Genomic DNA, 15795 nt, shown 5'->3' with positions numbered 1-15795 from the left:
CATCATAAAATTGACATGACCTGGCCAACCAGTGCTTCACAATAGTCTGCAATCATTTTTCACCTGCCAGCAAATGATATTGACCCTGTGACTTAACTCAGATATCTGGGAGTTTGCTTTATGCCTCTATCACATACTGTTATGCAATTCATTACAAAGTTTTATCAGTATTACCTGAAAAATGCATTATAGTCTGTTTATTCCCTATCTTTATATCTATACCCATATATCTCTATCTTTTGTACTCAATACAAATCTCTTGGTTTATAACTGTTTTTCCTTCTTTCAGTTTAACTATTATCCTATAAGTCCTTCAAATGTCACCATGATCTTTAAAATATAGAAATCTAGTAATGTATTTTATCTTAAAAAGAAATGAAGCAAGAAAGCTGTAATAAACACCTCTTGAGCTTTGGGCTGGATTGCAAATTACAATAATAACCTTCAAAAACTAACATGATGTGGACCTGCATATGTTCACACTTTCATTTCACTTGTCAACTGATTTCTCCTAAGACAATGAAGCAAGTTTATTTAAATCTTTTGATATTAAGTTATTTTCTAATATAAGGCATTTTACCATTGCTCAGTTTCCTCTGAATGAAATGTCCTTAACCTCATTCTTCACTTGGATAACTGCCCTTTGTCTCTCAGATCTCAGTTAAATTTCAGTAACATATTTATTTTAATTTATTTCATAGTTTTAGTGAAATTTGCAATTATATCTTATTTCTGTTTATTTGATTACAACTACTAAATTTAAACTTCAAAGCAGAGTCATTTATCTTTATTCATTAATATTCCAGGACCTAGAAGTATGTATGGAACACAGTGGATACTTAATGTGTTTAGTGTGCTTTAAAATAAAATTAATAAATCATTGGAAAACTCAAATTTCAAAAGTTTTTCATATATAAAAGTTTACTATATTTTACTAAAATTAAAGTTTTCCAATTTATTAATAGGATTTTGATTAACTCCCCAAGAACTTTCTTATCTATGCCAGAATTCACTATGTACTGGACTAGTACCCTCAATGATAATTCTACTGTTCTGAGGTTAACCATTTTGGTTATCTGAAAGATTAGAACGACACCAGAATTTATTTTGCTGTGTGGATATGGTACAAGTTGATTACTAAGCAAGTTATATAATACTGTGAATTCCATCCATTTCAAAGTTCAGTCTAATCAGGTCACTTTCGACTTTTATAAGCCAGTGATTGAAGATGAAATAATATTGTAAACATGGTTGACCACAAAATCAGAAAGAATTCTAGATGAAATAAATCAAAATAAATGCAGAGTAAATAAGGCCAGTTAGCACATAGTTCCTTTTTGAAGCTCCAAATTTCTTTCTTTTTAAACAAACATTAAAAGTAAATATTTATATTTGAAATTTAGAAACTCTAACATATTATAAATATAAATTTCAAAATATTTTTGTGCTAATTTTGCAAATAACTTTGAAGGTTCATTTAAAGTAAATTATAATGCTAACTGGAGATTTCATATTTATTTGAGGATACTACTGTTTAAATAGGAGAATATTTATTCTTATTTTTAATTTACAGAAAAGGGTAACTTCATATTTAAATGTGCTTAAGTCTTTGAATACATATTTTATTTTTAAATTAGGTACAAATTGTATGAAATATCCCCAGCATTATTTTTCACAAATATAAGAAATCAAAATATTTCTGAAATAATTGAATATGTCTATAAAACTAAGAGTCAGATATGAGATATCCAATTAACATTATAAATCTTTATTTCAGCTGTCATTCATTAACTTGAGTGGTATTTAAAATAGGAACACTCTCCTTGGCTCATGTTTTCATATTATTTTAAGATTCCTTGTTCAGTAAATGAGTTGAATGTAAGAATGTAATTTTTGGCAGAATATAAAAATTCTATCAGAGATACATATAATCTAGTTTTCTACTTTTTAGAAGTTTCAGAAAATAAATAGGCTGGAATTTAAAAAGGCAAATAAGAATGGAATGTTTGGTGATTTTGTATTCTGATTTCTTTATGAATTAAAATATAATAAAATGCAGTTTTACTCTAAAAATTTACACCACCACCCAACTTCCAATTCACTTCTCTTGGCCCTATTGAAGTGGTTGTTATTTATCACATGTCTTGACACCGTGGCCTACATCAGAATCTGTGTCGTTTCAATGTCTACAATTAGACCTAACTTCTGGGATTGTACTCATGAATTGAGCCTCAATTGAACAATGTTGAATGAGATGCTGAAGGGAAAATAACAGTTAAAGATCTCTGGGGTGTGTACATACTGCATGCATGAACATGCAATAACACATATACACTAATTAACACTACTAATTATTAATATTTACCAATGGGTACTATGTATCTTCATCTTCCTTTCTTCCTTTTCCTGAATGGAAGTTTCTACTGAATTTACGCTGCCCACTTTACATCAGTTATTTTTTGCATTTGTGTTGAGTCATAGGCAAAGAGATTTGACTTTTAGCCTACTGAAGATGCATGTCTCATCTGAATTAAGAGGACTCAGAAGGGATCCTATATCCTGGGTTGGACGTATATCTGGATGGAGCTGTGAATTTTCTTCCATGGGAAGGAATGAGGATTTATTTAATAAGAAGAAGGAGGATACAGCACAAGTTCATACCATGGCAAAAAAATGTTTGTTATTTTATTTTGTTCTTGGTTTCACAGAGATTATCTCAGTCCATATTTTAGTTAGATATGGTCACTGATTCTGGCTATCAAATGGTAGTGAACTTATTGGGCACATTTTGCAGACTGAGATGTAGTCTTCTCAAGTATTTTTTCTTTTAGAGACTGAGTACCCAAGCTATCTGGAAATCACATGTTGAAGATGGTAGAACCGTTGTAAGTCTTGAGTTGAATGGACAGATACATAGAACAATACCACTTCTTTTTTCTTTTTTTTTTTAAAGGTCTGGGGAGATAGCTCAGTTGGTAGAGTGCTTGCCTCACATGCACAAGGCCCTGGGTTCAATCCCTAGCACCACAAAAAAGAAAAAAAAAAAAAGGAATGTTCAAACATTCTTTTAATAATTTAAAATAATGAGTTTCTATTACATGTTAGACACTATTAAAATTTTGTTTGAAAGAGCAATCACAATTTAAAAAACACTGAGAACAGTATTCCAGTTCCTCTGTGAGAGGTACACAGAGGATCAGGTAACCTGTGGCCCCAGGAACTGCATCCCATCTGACATGCAGACTGTTTTTGGTCACATCATACAGTTCAAGGTCAGAAGCCATGGGTAAATCAACTGCAAGAGGAAATTCATTTTAATGTTCAGCCATTTATAAGTGTCCTTGAGAAATATGGAATGACCAAGAAATGTGGAATGACCATGTTTAAGGGGGAGGCAGAAAGAGATTAGGATAAATTGCAAATTCCTAGCTTAATACCAATGAAAAACAGGAAACACTGTTTTCAAATATAATTCTAGATCCTTCAAAATGTGATACTGCCTACTTTTCTCACCACATTGGCACACTCAAGACTTTGCGTACACTTGCAAAATTCTGATAGGGTGTCTACAGCATTTCATTGCACTAGCATGTTTATATGTCCTTGGTTTGCATGCCCATCCTTTACTAGACTAAACCATCCTTTAGAGTAAGGATGGCCACTCAAATGTTTCTGCAAAGTCGAGGCATTAACACCCATGTTACAGATTCTTGTCAGGCATAAATCTAAAAATGTATAGAAAAAGATATAAATTCTTATACACATGCACAACCAGACTTCTTTACTAGGATGAAGAGGAAAAAGAACCATTTGGGGAACTGTTTAAAAACATTGGTTCCTGATGAACACACATCAGAATGCTTTCAAAGTTCCTGAAGAGATTCTGTTGTGTAACCAGAGTTGACAACTAATGAATTAGACAGCAATTAAAGTTATAAGCTATACATATTATTTTCATTCCCAATGTGAGTATATTGCATGAATATTATGGAGTTCACACTTTGGTAAATATTTCTTAATGAGAAGCATGATTTAGGATGTGTAAGTCTGCATGAAAAAACATGCTCTTGGTTTCATCTTTGAAAATTATAATTCAATATGTCCAGCATTGGGAGATTCAAGATTGAAACTTCCCATCTTTAACTTGGATCAAGTCAGGCTAGTCATTGCTGGACTTGGAGTGATACAAAACAAATAGAAATGAAAAACACTGTCTGTACTTCAACCATTTGTCAACATACCATATAATCTTGCTCAGTTTTCTTCCTTATAGTCTCTTATCATTCTGCCATTGTGACTGAAATTTCTCAACACAGAAAGAACAATAACAGCATAAATAATTATTCTAAAATAAAAAATATTAAGGAAGCAACACATAGATTGAAAAATCATTTTAACTACTCTTATCACAACTAAACTACTTTGAATGTTTAGTATTAGAAATTTCCTCACGTTGAAGAAGTTGTTAATTGGGAGGGTAACTGAAAGTAATTATAAGGACTAGATCTTTCCCAAAGAGAAAAAAATTTATCTTAGAAAGATGAAAATAAAGCAGACTCTGTAAGTTAACAGTTTTATTATATTTGTTCCTGCTGATTTCAATTCTTTTGGTGGGGGGATGTCAGGGAGGGAGCAGACAGAATCAGTTCCATTTGTAATTTCTGTTTTTGATTACTAATTCAAGAAATTCAAATATTTGGGGATTTTTCTCTTTATAATTCATCTTTCCAAACAATCTTAGTTATTACTCTCTTTGCTACTTATATAAAAGGAGAAAAACATGTTGTTTTCAAATATACAAAATATTTAAGATGAACATTTAAATTTTGTTTTAGAATTATAATGAAAATCTTTGTAAATTTCTACCCACTGTAGAAAAACTTTTATCCAGTTTCAGTGAGATACAAGTTATATTTACTTTAAATTTGTAGAGGGTTGCTCAAGGTAGCACTTTCAAACACTGCTTCTTTATGTTCCAGATATCTCTTTCTAGAAATGACTCAAATTTACTGAGTTAGTAGGCATCTCTTTCAATTGTGGGCATCACCAAATGTTGTAGAAGTATTTTAAATCACCTACTTATTTTGAACCCAGAAATAAAATATCATATCCAAAAGTACAATATTTTAGAATTATGATTGTAAAAGAGATCAGATTTTTAAGAAAGGTGGTTAAGTTACATAAATGGGTTACAAAGCCTGAGTATATCTTATACTAAGTGGTGCAATACTGAGTCCAATGACTTAGAAGTTGAGTTTTAAATTTCTTCTAATTAAAGTCATGAATGAGTTTCAATTACAAATCAGAACTAAGTCTTGTGTTGAAGCTTAATGATTGCAAAGTGGGAGCCAGTTTCATTGTAGCTGTTGACAAGTCAAAGTCTTCTTTTTAGGCCCACAAATTTCTAAGAATTCTATGCCCAAAGAATTCTAAAGAAGTACAGAAAGAAAGCATATCAGTTTAAATATGCAATCTTTCTTTCTTTTTACAATATCATTGGTTAAAAGCAAATGGGGCCTTTGAAATTTGACTTGTTATGAGGGCAAACTAAGTGAAAGAAAGTATGCCAGGCTACAAGTCAAAATTTCATGGTTGGAGGGTCATTTTTACTTTGTTTTTGTCCCTTATTCTGTTTATCCATGTCCATGAAATTTGTAAATTACCCAACAAGCATCCCATTCACTTCTGAAACAGTATGACTCATGCTATTAAAACAAACTTATTCCAAGTGGCAAGGGTCAGAAATCAATCTGCATTTATTTTATTCCAATAATCACTATGTGATGTAGTATTTTAGACTTGGAGGAATCTTCAGAAAGGTATGTATATACATATATTTATATATATATGTACATATATATATTCATACACTTATATACACATACTCGTGTTTACTAATATATACATACTAGTCATTAGAGATGAATAGATTTCTACTATTGTTGCTATAAACACTTGTGGAAAAAATCATCTTTGTCTGATTTGGCCCTTGATCTCAATTACTTTTCAGTCCTATTGTGACTATAGACATGTATGCATGTCACCAATTAATTATTTGTCAAAATAAAACAGTAGAGAATGTTACAAGGCTTGTTAAACTTCAAGGGTTTGTTTTTTTAAGTTATGGCTATTTCCTATTTATCATCTTAGAACATAGGGTCTGGTGCTTTACATAGAGTAGAAACTTAATTGGTATATATATCAATTAAGTCAAAAGAAGAGTAATACAGATATTTCCATAGCCAGAGATTGAAAAAAATTAAAGAAATTAGAAATATATTTATTTTCCTGATGGCTTTAAGCTAATTTTGATGAGTTTTGAATTTTGGATAGTTAGAGCCATCACTGAGATACTGAGGGAAACTATTAAGCCTTTTAACTGAAGAAGACACACATGTACATGTACATGACATTTTTGCCTATAATTCAAAGAGTCTTCAGAAAGCCTTAATTTTCCCCACATCCCCAGATACACCTCTGAGTTCATGGGTCATAAATGAATTCATATTGATCTTTTGTCTGATGTGCTTTTCATTTTATTATTATTATTATTATTATTATTATTTTACCTCACTAGACTATCTCCTAGTCCTTATACCTAAATATATTTTTTCTGTTACAAGCAATTATGAAACAATCATCTATATTTTAAATGTGGTAGATGTTTCATAGGTGTTTATATATTTGTCATAATCTTTCAAATTGTATACTCAAAATTGTTGTCATTTAGTACAAAACTCACATCAATAAAGTCCATTTAGAAATGGCTCTTTCATATTCTATATATAAGTACTTAGTAATAAAAAAAAAACTACTCTCGAGAAAATATTTCTTGGATGTATTATATGTGACACTATGAACAATATTGTGTCAACAACAACAACAACAAAAAATTGGTACAGGTTAAAAGGAAAGCAGGAAGATAACCCTGATGCTGAACTGAGAGACAGAAATAATTTCATAGTTTAAACAAATCTTTTTCTATTACTCAAAGAGAAAAGCATATAGCACAGAACAGATTGCATTATGTGATCTATAACTAGAACTATATAAAAGAAAGTCTAATGTCTCAAGTCCAAAATCTTTTCTATTGCATTTTTGTGGAAAATTCCTCTAGATTCTCAGAACTTTACCTTTTCTGTCTCAAAGAAATCAAATGAAAAGTCTAGTAAAAATTATTTTGTGAATATATACCACATTTTCTATATTCATCCACTGATAGATGCTTAGGTTGCTTCCACATCCTGGCTATTGTAAACAATACCAAAATGAACATAAGTACAGATATCCTTCTACAAACATTTAATTTTTTTTTTTTTTATCAGAAGTGACATTGCTAGATCAGGTGATAATTCTAGCTTTTGGAGGATGCTCCAAGAATAGATTTTTTAACATTCTACACACACACACACACACACACACACACACACACACACACACATAAATTGGAGAGGTAATTGATATGTTAATTAGCTTGATTTACTCTTTAAACAATATGTATGTAGATGAAACTATCACACTGCATACTATAAATACACCCCATTATTATTTGCTAGGTAAAAATAAAACAATAAAAATGTCTAATAAAAAATAGAACTTTTGATTATCAAGTGACTAATATGGTCAATATAATTGACCAAGCCTCATTTTTCTAATGCTATTAGTTTTTATCCTGTACAGTTAGAATGTTATTACTTTAAAAAACAAAAATAAAAGCAGGGACATTCAATTGCCTTAGGGAAACTGAGGTGAATACTTACCCATCTTTACTTAAAATGTATAAATGCCATCTATCAGCCAACACCTTCTTCTCTAAATCTGTTTTGACATATTGTAGTTCAAATATCAGGCATGTGGGAATATAGCTCTGTGCTGTTCATGGTATACGTGTGTGCTAGGATAGCTTCAGGAATGGGCTGAGTAATGACACTGCAAATTGAAGTCATCTGCTTATTTTTAGCTTGCTCGGAGAAAGCAACTGCACAGGAATTTCTCCCATGTTGCTTTGCTTGTGACCTTGACCCCAAGAGTACCATCCTTCAAAGGGAAATGTAAAATCTCTTGAGAGAAGAACTATATTACTAATTTATCTATGTTCTGATCCTTTATAAATTATAATATATATTTGCAATATAATATCAATATCTCGCTTCACATGCTTTTCTTGATATGCATTGTATATTAGTCAAGAGAAAATAAGAAAGACCAAAACATTAGGTCACAATTGTATGAACCCATTTAGTACCAAACAAATCAAAAGGAATTTTGTACATATATCTTAAAAATGAGATATTGTGAATATTTCATAAATGCTTAAGAAACCAAAGACCCTGTTACTCTCTAGTTTACTTATCACAGGCAGAAAGAAATATAGCTTCAATTACCCAGTCTTGACCTTTTTTCAAATAATAACTACTTTCTAAGTGCTGCTTTGATGCAGTGCACTTGCTTAACAAAATTTCTGTTTTAAAATTACTTAACTATAGGTGCTTAAATAAAAGCAAAGAATAATTCTTTATTTGAAAGTCATTGGAATAAAGCTGGAGCCTCTGCACCAAGTACTTGGTTGCTTCTTAAAGTAAGTTCTGAATTTTTCTATTTCAAATATTTTTGCAATTACAACCAAATTAAATAGGTAGTTTGTATTTATCTCAATGTCTTATATTTTAAAATAATCAAATTGACTTTCACATTTAGAAAATAAAATGTAGCATATTGTAGTATAATAAGCACTAAACTTTAAATTAAAAAAAAAAAAACTTTTCTATTCCCATCTTTAAAGATCTGTGTGATGATCTTGAGCAAGTCACTTGATCTCTCTTTCAGTTTTTTCCCAACTTACAAATGATAATTTGGTCATTGCTAAGGTCATTCATAATGAAAAACTTCTATTTTCTATGATGCATCCCTGTAGATCTATAAATATTTATTTGCCAGTCATAGAGAATAAAAGAAGAGGTTATGCTGTCCAATCTTCATGACAATATTTGAAGTAAATTTTCTACCTGCATAGAGAAGCACCGAAAGGGTACTGACAACATATTTGGTTCTTTCTGGATGAATACCATCACTAGTATTATACCATCACTTCTTGACATTTTGCCTTTAGAAGATTTGCTACAAGAATGGTTTGACAGTTAAACAGGAAGTAAGAAGTTTCTGGGTATTTGAATATATACTTGATACATTAAACACACACACAATATCTGTATTACCTTGAAGTATTTTACTTGGCATATCTATCCTTATTTTTCATATTGTGTCCCCCTAACTTTTAGTAGCTGGGATGATATGAGGTCCACAAAAGATGAAAAGTTACCTTGTTGCCCATCCTCTGGTCAGGTTTTCACACCAGACAGAAATGCTGCCTACCTCCTGATTCCAAAGTGACACAATTTCAGGTAACCAGTATGAATGCTCTATGGAATTGTACATCCTTGAGGATTCCGAGAATATATGGACATTCATCAAAGTCTTAGGAGACTCTTACTAGCATTAAAGCATCCATATACTGTCAAAAATAAAAATAACGATAACTATAAGACATGTGAAGATCTTACATCGGCATTTCTACCTTGTCAGCTTGGCTTCTCAAACAGCCAAATAAACTTACCACTTACTGTTTTCTCTATAGCTATTAATTTTCCTTGAAGCACATCATCCTGAAAATACACTAAAAACATGTAGAATAGCCCAATTCAGCCTAGTGATGTGATTCCTACAAGTATCCCTGTCAGAGGTTGATACCTAATCTTTCACATAGGCGTGGCTCTATGTATGCCATTACTGCATGACACGGCATGCCAGTCTACTATGTCATTTGTTCCCACTCTGAATGAATTGTCTTACAATCATTTTTAAGCCAAATTCCCTCAGAGAACAATTTTGTTGCAGTTTGATATTTTAGCAACTTACTGCTTTTCTCTGCCATTAGTCTATTACTGATCAGTGGATTCAAGTTTTCAGAGATATGTACATAAATATATCTCATAATTAGATATATCACAAAGCATAGATTTATTTAAACTGTAAGACAAGCTTCATTTTTAAGTTTTCATTTACTTGGCAAATATTAGAGACTCTTCAGAAAGAAAAGAAGTAATATAAAATTTATGAGGAAATATCTCTTACTGAAGTTGCTCATTTTAGAATCAACTCATTGATAAACGAAGGAGACAGGAAATATCTCACTGCTTTACATTCATGAATTGTAGTTTGTAAATGACATAGATGAGAAATTCTTCCTGCAGTAAACTATGGATCTTGCCAGCCATAATGACATGAAGAACATGATATGTGAGCATAAGAACATCTAAGTGTCTCTTTTTTTTGCTAATGTGGATCCATCTATTACATTTGTTCTGGGAGAGGAAAAAAGACATCACCTTGCATCTTTTTCTCATAGTCATATTCATCATATCCCTATAATATTTAACTTGCTGCAGAAAGGACAAATGAAATGAAAATAAGAAATGTGCTTAAAGTATTGAAAATAGCAACTTACGATGAAAAACCATAAATTTCAACAAGTATTTAAAACCAATTTCTAATCTAAAATTGATTGTAAAAGTAAATGTCTATCAGTTCGTGGTTGCCTAGGTTTTTCATTCATGAAAAGGAAATACCCAGTACCACCACTCTCCAACCAATGGGGGAAAAAAGGAAATCCTATAAGATAGTTTATGGCCTCAGGTAAACTGCCTAATAATTTTAAATACTCATATATCTTTCTGATCAAGCAAACTATATTTTTAAATTTCTTATAATATATTTCATCTTTAAAGTTAATTGTCTCCTGTTACCTGTTATTTTTCTTTTCGTTTGAAGTTTTCTTGTTCATTTTGAATAGTTTTGCTTTGCACTGCTATGGATTGAATCTTGGGCCTCACACTTTGCTAACTAGGTGCTCTGCCATTAAGCTACATCTCCAGCCATGTTTGAACAATTTTTAAGAGTCAATTCTTTGCTGTAAGTTTCCCAGATTCATCTTCTTCATAGGGAATTACAAGTTAGTCTGAGAAAGAAAAAATTTAATTTAAAATCTCTCTCTCACACTCCTGCACACATACAAGTGCATGCCCATGCACACAGACACACACACAAACACAAGCACACTCAGAGGACTCTCAGGGAGAAGAAGCCAGGGGGAAAGTGGAAGATGGCAGGAAGGAGCAGGAGAGATACTTTGTGTTACCAAGCACCAAGATTTTGGTTATAATTTAAGATAACAAAGATTACCCTAATAAGTAAAAGAAAGAATGAAGTCTAAATTAGACAAATCTGAAATCAAACCTTGCCCCAACTACTTACTAGCTATTTTATTTTAGGTTTTTAAATTGTAAATATAATACTTATCTCATAGGTAGTGTTGTCAGCAGAGTCATTCAATCTTATTAAAGAGTTTAACATCACATTTGGCCCAATAAAAGTCATAATAAATAGGTGCTCTCATGAAGATACTATTTATGCTGCTCCAAGAAATTTATAGTCCAAGGAAGAACAGACAAGTGAACAAAAAGTACTAATAAAATGTGTGAAAAGCTAATTTATACATGTGCCCTGGATGCCGTGCAGAGCAACCTCTGAGGTCTCTGCTGTGCAGAGAGTTCAGGTGGCCCGCAGAAGCCGACATAGCCAAACTGATTTTCACACAATAGCAGTGTAAAACATCTTAGGGTACAAACCACTATTCACAAGGAAGTTAAAGCATACTGTGCCTTTCAAAGTTCTTCCCCAAACAGAAGTCCATTTTATAGTCAAAGGAAATTTCAAAGGAAATTTTCTTGAAAAGGTTGAGATTTTCGTAAGAAGGAAATGAGGTAATGCTTAGGAAATGCCTGGTAGTGCCCACCATGTAATCAGTGCTCCATACATGTCAGCTGTTTCACACCTTTGAAATTTGATGTAGTCCTAAAACATAATATGAATTATGTTTTATTATATCCTTAAGATGTAGATGCTTATTTTAATTTAGAATTACTATTTGCAAATACTTATAACTAGGATCACAAAAGCTTCAAGATGATACTCTGTTTTCATCATACTTCCTAGAATGAAAGATGGTTTATTCATTCTTCCATCTAATATACATTATATGCCTACTTTTGATAGACATTGAGCTAAATCCTGCAGGTATAATGATGATAAAAAAGGGGAACTTCTATCCCAATTTGGGGATGTATTAATCAAATAATCATAGTAATAAATACATGATTATCAACTCACAAATTCTCTGAAGACAATTGTGCTAATGAATGTGAAAGTGCTTTTTAGAGGAGTTGAAAAGCTAAAGAAATCTGATTTAGATGAAGGAGAAACGCACTCAGAGTAGGTTTAAGAAAAAGCACAGTCTAAGTCACAGTTACCTACCCAAAATCAGTGGGTGAAATGAATAGTGTGGTTGGCTCCTCCTGGTCAAGGACCAGAGCGTGGAGGCCCTCCTGAACTCAGGCAATGTGTGGTGCCTTCATAGAACAAGGGAATGGCAGCTTAGCTGGGGCAGAGAAAGTAAGGACAAGCAGTGTGAGATGGCGTTGGGAGGTAGACAGTGATGTCATGATAAGCTTTGAGTGCCCCTTTTCAAGAGAAATGGAAGGAAAAGTACAAGGTCTGAAGGAGCAGTGACTACTTAAGATCATTTTTCATGTGAAATGCTTTCAGTATGGTGATAAAGTGGGAGAATCAGAAAGAATAAGGAAACTCAAGTGGAAAATATTATTCCAGGTCTTCAGAGAAGCAGAAATCAGATGTGTGAGAAAAGGGGGATGGAGAGATAGTGGGAGTCATCAGCCTACCACACAGGTCTGAACTTTGTTGGGTGTGAGAGAAGCAAAAAACTTGGATGGAACAGTCTCAGCCTGCAGTTCTACATAACCAATGGGAAGATCTTGAGCTAAGATCTTTGAGGTAAGTCCTGGGTCTCCCAAAACAAGCCTGCCTTGGCATTCCATGGTCAGTTGTGCTCTGTGATCAAATACACTCAGTCATAGAAAAGCTGAGTGACTCATTTCCATCAAGGCCACACACTGTGTTGATGGAAGATGGAAGGAGGTAGACTGATATGATCAATATTTAAGAATTATAGTCAGCATCAATTTATAATTTTTTAGAAAGGTTTCAATGCCAAGTTGTCAGAGAAGTCTTATGGTCCACCCTGTCTATAAAAGCACACTCCTTCTCACACAAAATCTTGCCTTTCATTCAGTTTTATTTTGAAAATTGGCATTTACCCAACTCAAATTAAATTTCCATTGGTATTAATTATTTATGTCTGTCTATCTGTCTGTACTCCCCTTCACCCCCATACAATCTAAGTTAATAATTACAAAGGGTTAACGATTACGAAAGACTTCCTTGCATTTTGCTGGTGTTTTTCCAGCAGCTGAAACAGTTGTATAAGCAAATGAAGGAGATGGAGGCTGAAGGATGACAGAGAAGTTCTCAAAGGAGACTACCACCTTTACCTTGTTACACTGGATACGTGCTCATTCAGTCCCTAATGAAATACATAGTATGAATTCTGAGCTGATGGCTCAGAAAATACCCAGTGTTTCCTTTTATTTGTTGAATTTAAAATTCCATCGAGACCTCCAAGTGGAGTGTGTATCCTTTCTCAATATACAAAATATACCAGTTAAAAATTTAAAGCAGGTAATGAAAATTTGTAAGTGCACGTATGGGTAGATCCGTTGTGAGATCATTCTATAACATTGCAGAGCTGAAACCTTGCTATTACAAAATCAACATATGTTCATCAAGGGACTCTATGAATACATGATTGATGAGATTAACATATCAGAGTGGTAGTACTCAAAGGGTGATCAGATAGTTGATAAAGTTGGGAATAATAACAGAAGTAAAAGTTCTCAGTATCCATTGAGCATTTATAGGGAAGCAATTGGTTCCTTACAATTGCTTAATTGGCAGAATAGTCCTTTTGTGAAGCAAATATACATATTTTTGTTAAAAATACCATTAAATAATTGCTTTATCGAACTCCCTCAATTCTGATTTTACAAAATTAAGTGTTATATGATTTTTTTTCACGTCAATTTACTATTGAGAAAGTAAGGCCATATGCCAACAATATTTCACTCTAAGTTAATGATTTGGGATCAATGCTTCATACAAAAATCTAGAACTCAGTTAATGTGTGTTCTACACCCACTCACTCCTAATAATAGTGAATCAGGGTCACATTATATTAACACATCCATAATATGCATGTCCAATATTCCAGGTTAAATCCAAAATCTAACAAATCCTTCAAAGACACAAAATGCCAGGCTGAGAACTGTTTGGAAAAGCTTAGCAGCCATTATTTTCAGTGGCAAAATTTGGACAATGCTAGTGCCAAGGAAGGAATAAAATATGATCCCAAATTAAATGGCAGTTGATTTGCTCTCCAAGATAGATCTGCTTTCTTCTCAGCAGTGAAATAATTTTGTCCTATTCTAGGAACAAAAAGCCATTTAAGGCATTTATTGTTTAATTGTGAGCTATCAAATGATTATAAACGTGAATTCAATTATAGTCCATCCACTTTAACACTGTGTGACATTAGGCAATTCACTTTACCTCTCTGTATCGAAACATTTATGTTTGTAAGAGATAATTATACCAAATGTAGTCGATTGCTATGAATAACACATGACATAAAATACATGTGAAATGCTTTAGCACATAGTAAACACACAATAAATAGTATTAGGACATTATGAATATTTGGAAGCTTTCAAATGAAAAGAAAATCATTAAATAAACCTTCGCTTATTTCCCTTATTTTTATTTGGAAATAATTTCTGCCACTAATTTCTCTTTGGCAAATTATATGTTAATGGAAATGCAATTATACACTTGATCAAAATAAAACAAAGAAATGCCTACAAATGCAGTAATGTGCCTGTAAATAAAAAGACTTCACTTTTCCAGGTGCCATGTTAAGTGAGACTGCTCTCACAACTGGGCAAAGAAAAGACACTGCTCTGTGAGTTTCAGGTCTCATGGTTAACTCAAAATGAGACCGGCCTACAATGTATTAATCCATGAATCATTAACAGCTGTGAACCTAATGACTTTTTGCTCTTTCATTTAGTTTTAAGAGGATGACACCAGTACATTTAATATGGCTCATTCCTCTACTCTTGTGCTGTGGCTATTGTGGGGCAGATCATATGTTGTGTGGCATACAGATGGTCTTCTCTAAAAGAATCTGTCATCTCTCTTGCAAACTTGTTCTCCTTTCTTTACTCACTGTTAAAGAGATTAGTATCTTCCCAGTTATGATATGTAAAACCTTGCAATTATTTTTAACTTCTCCTTTCGTTAGCCCTCAGATCCAGTGGGTGGCTAAGTACTCTCATTTCTGGCATTATGATTTCTGCCACAGCTGTGCTTTTTGCTGTAATTTTATTGCTCCACAAGAGATTAGACTGCCATTATCTTTCCCCTAGATGCTGCATAGTTTTCTGCCTAGTCTGCTCTGCCATTTTTTCTCAAATAAAATAAGCACTGTGTTTACCAATTAATTTCTTCATACACAGCTATGATCATGCTATATCTCTGCTCACAAGACACAGACTAGCTGTTATGGTTTGGATGTGAGGTGTTCACCCAAAGCTCACATATGAGACAATGCAAGAAGGTACAGAGGAAAAATTGGGTTGTGATTCTCAACAAAATCAGTCAAATAATCCCCTGATAGGGATTAACTAAATGGTAACTGAAGTGGTATGGTGTGACTGGAGGAGTTGGGAATTGAGGGAGTGTCTTTGGGGTATATATTTGTATTTGGCA

General features: G+C 32.8%; 1 long non-coding RNA gene across 1 annotated transcript; it reads right to left on the bottom strand.

Annotated features, from left to right (window-relative positions):
- Nucleotides 1-2685: 2685 nt before the first annotated feature.
- LOC124993220 (uncharacterized) lies at nt 2686-7896 on the bottom strand. Its single transcript, XR_007110271.1, has 3 exons — nt 7761-7896; nt 4242-4306; nt 2686-3018 (listed from the first exon to the last, which is right to left on the bottom strand). It is a non-coding gene; the product is annotated as an uncharacterized LOC124993220 (long non-coding RNA).
- Nucleotides 7897-15795: the final 7899 nt, after the last annotated feature.

This window comes from Sciurus carolinensis, chromosome 9 (assembly GCF_902686445.1).
Source record: "Sciurus carolinensis chromosome 9, mSciCar1.2, whole genome shotgun sequence".
NCBI lineage: Eukaryota > Metazoa > Chordata > Mammalia > Rodentia > Sciuridae > Sciurus > Sciurus carolinensis.
The sequence above is the reverse complement of the archived record's forward strand: the minus strand, read 5'-3'. Positions and strand labels throughout refer to the sequence as shown.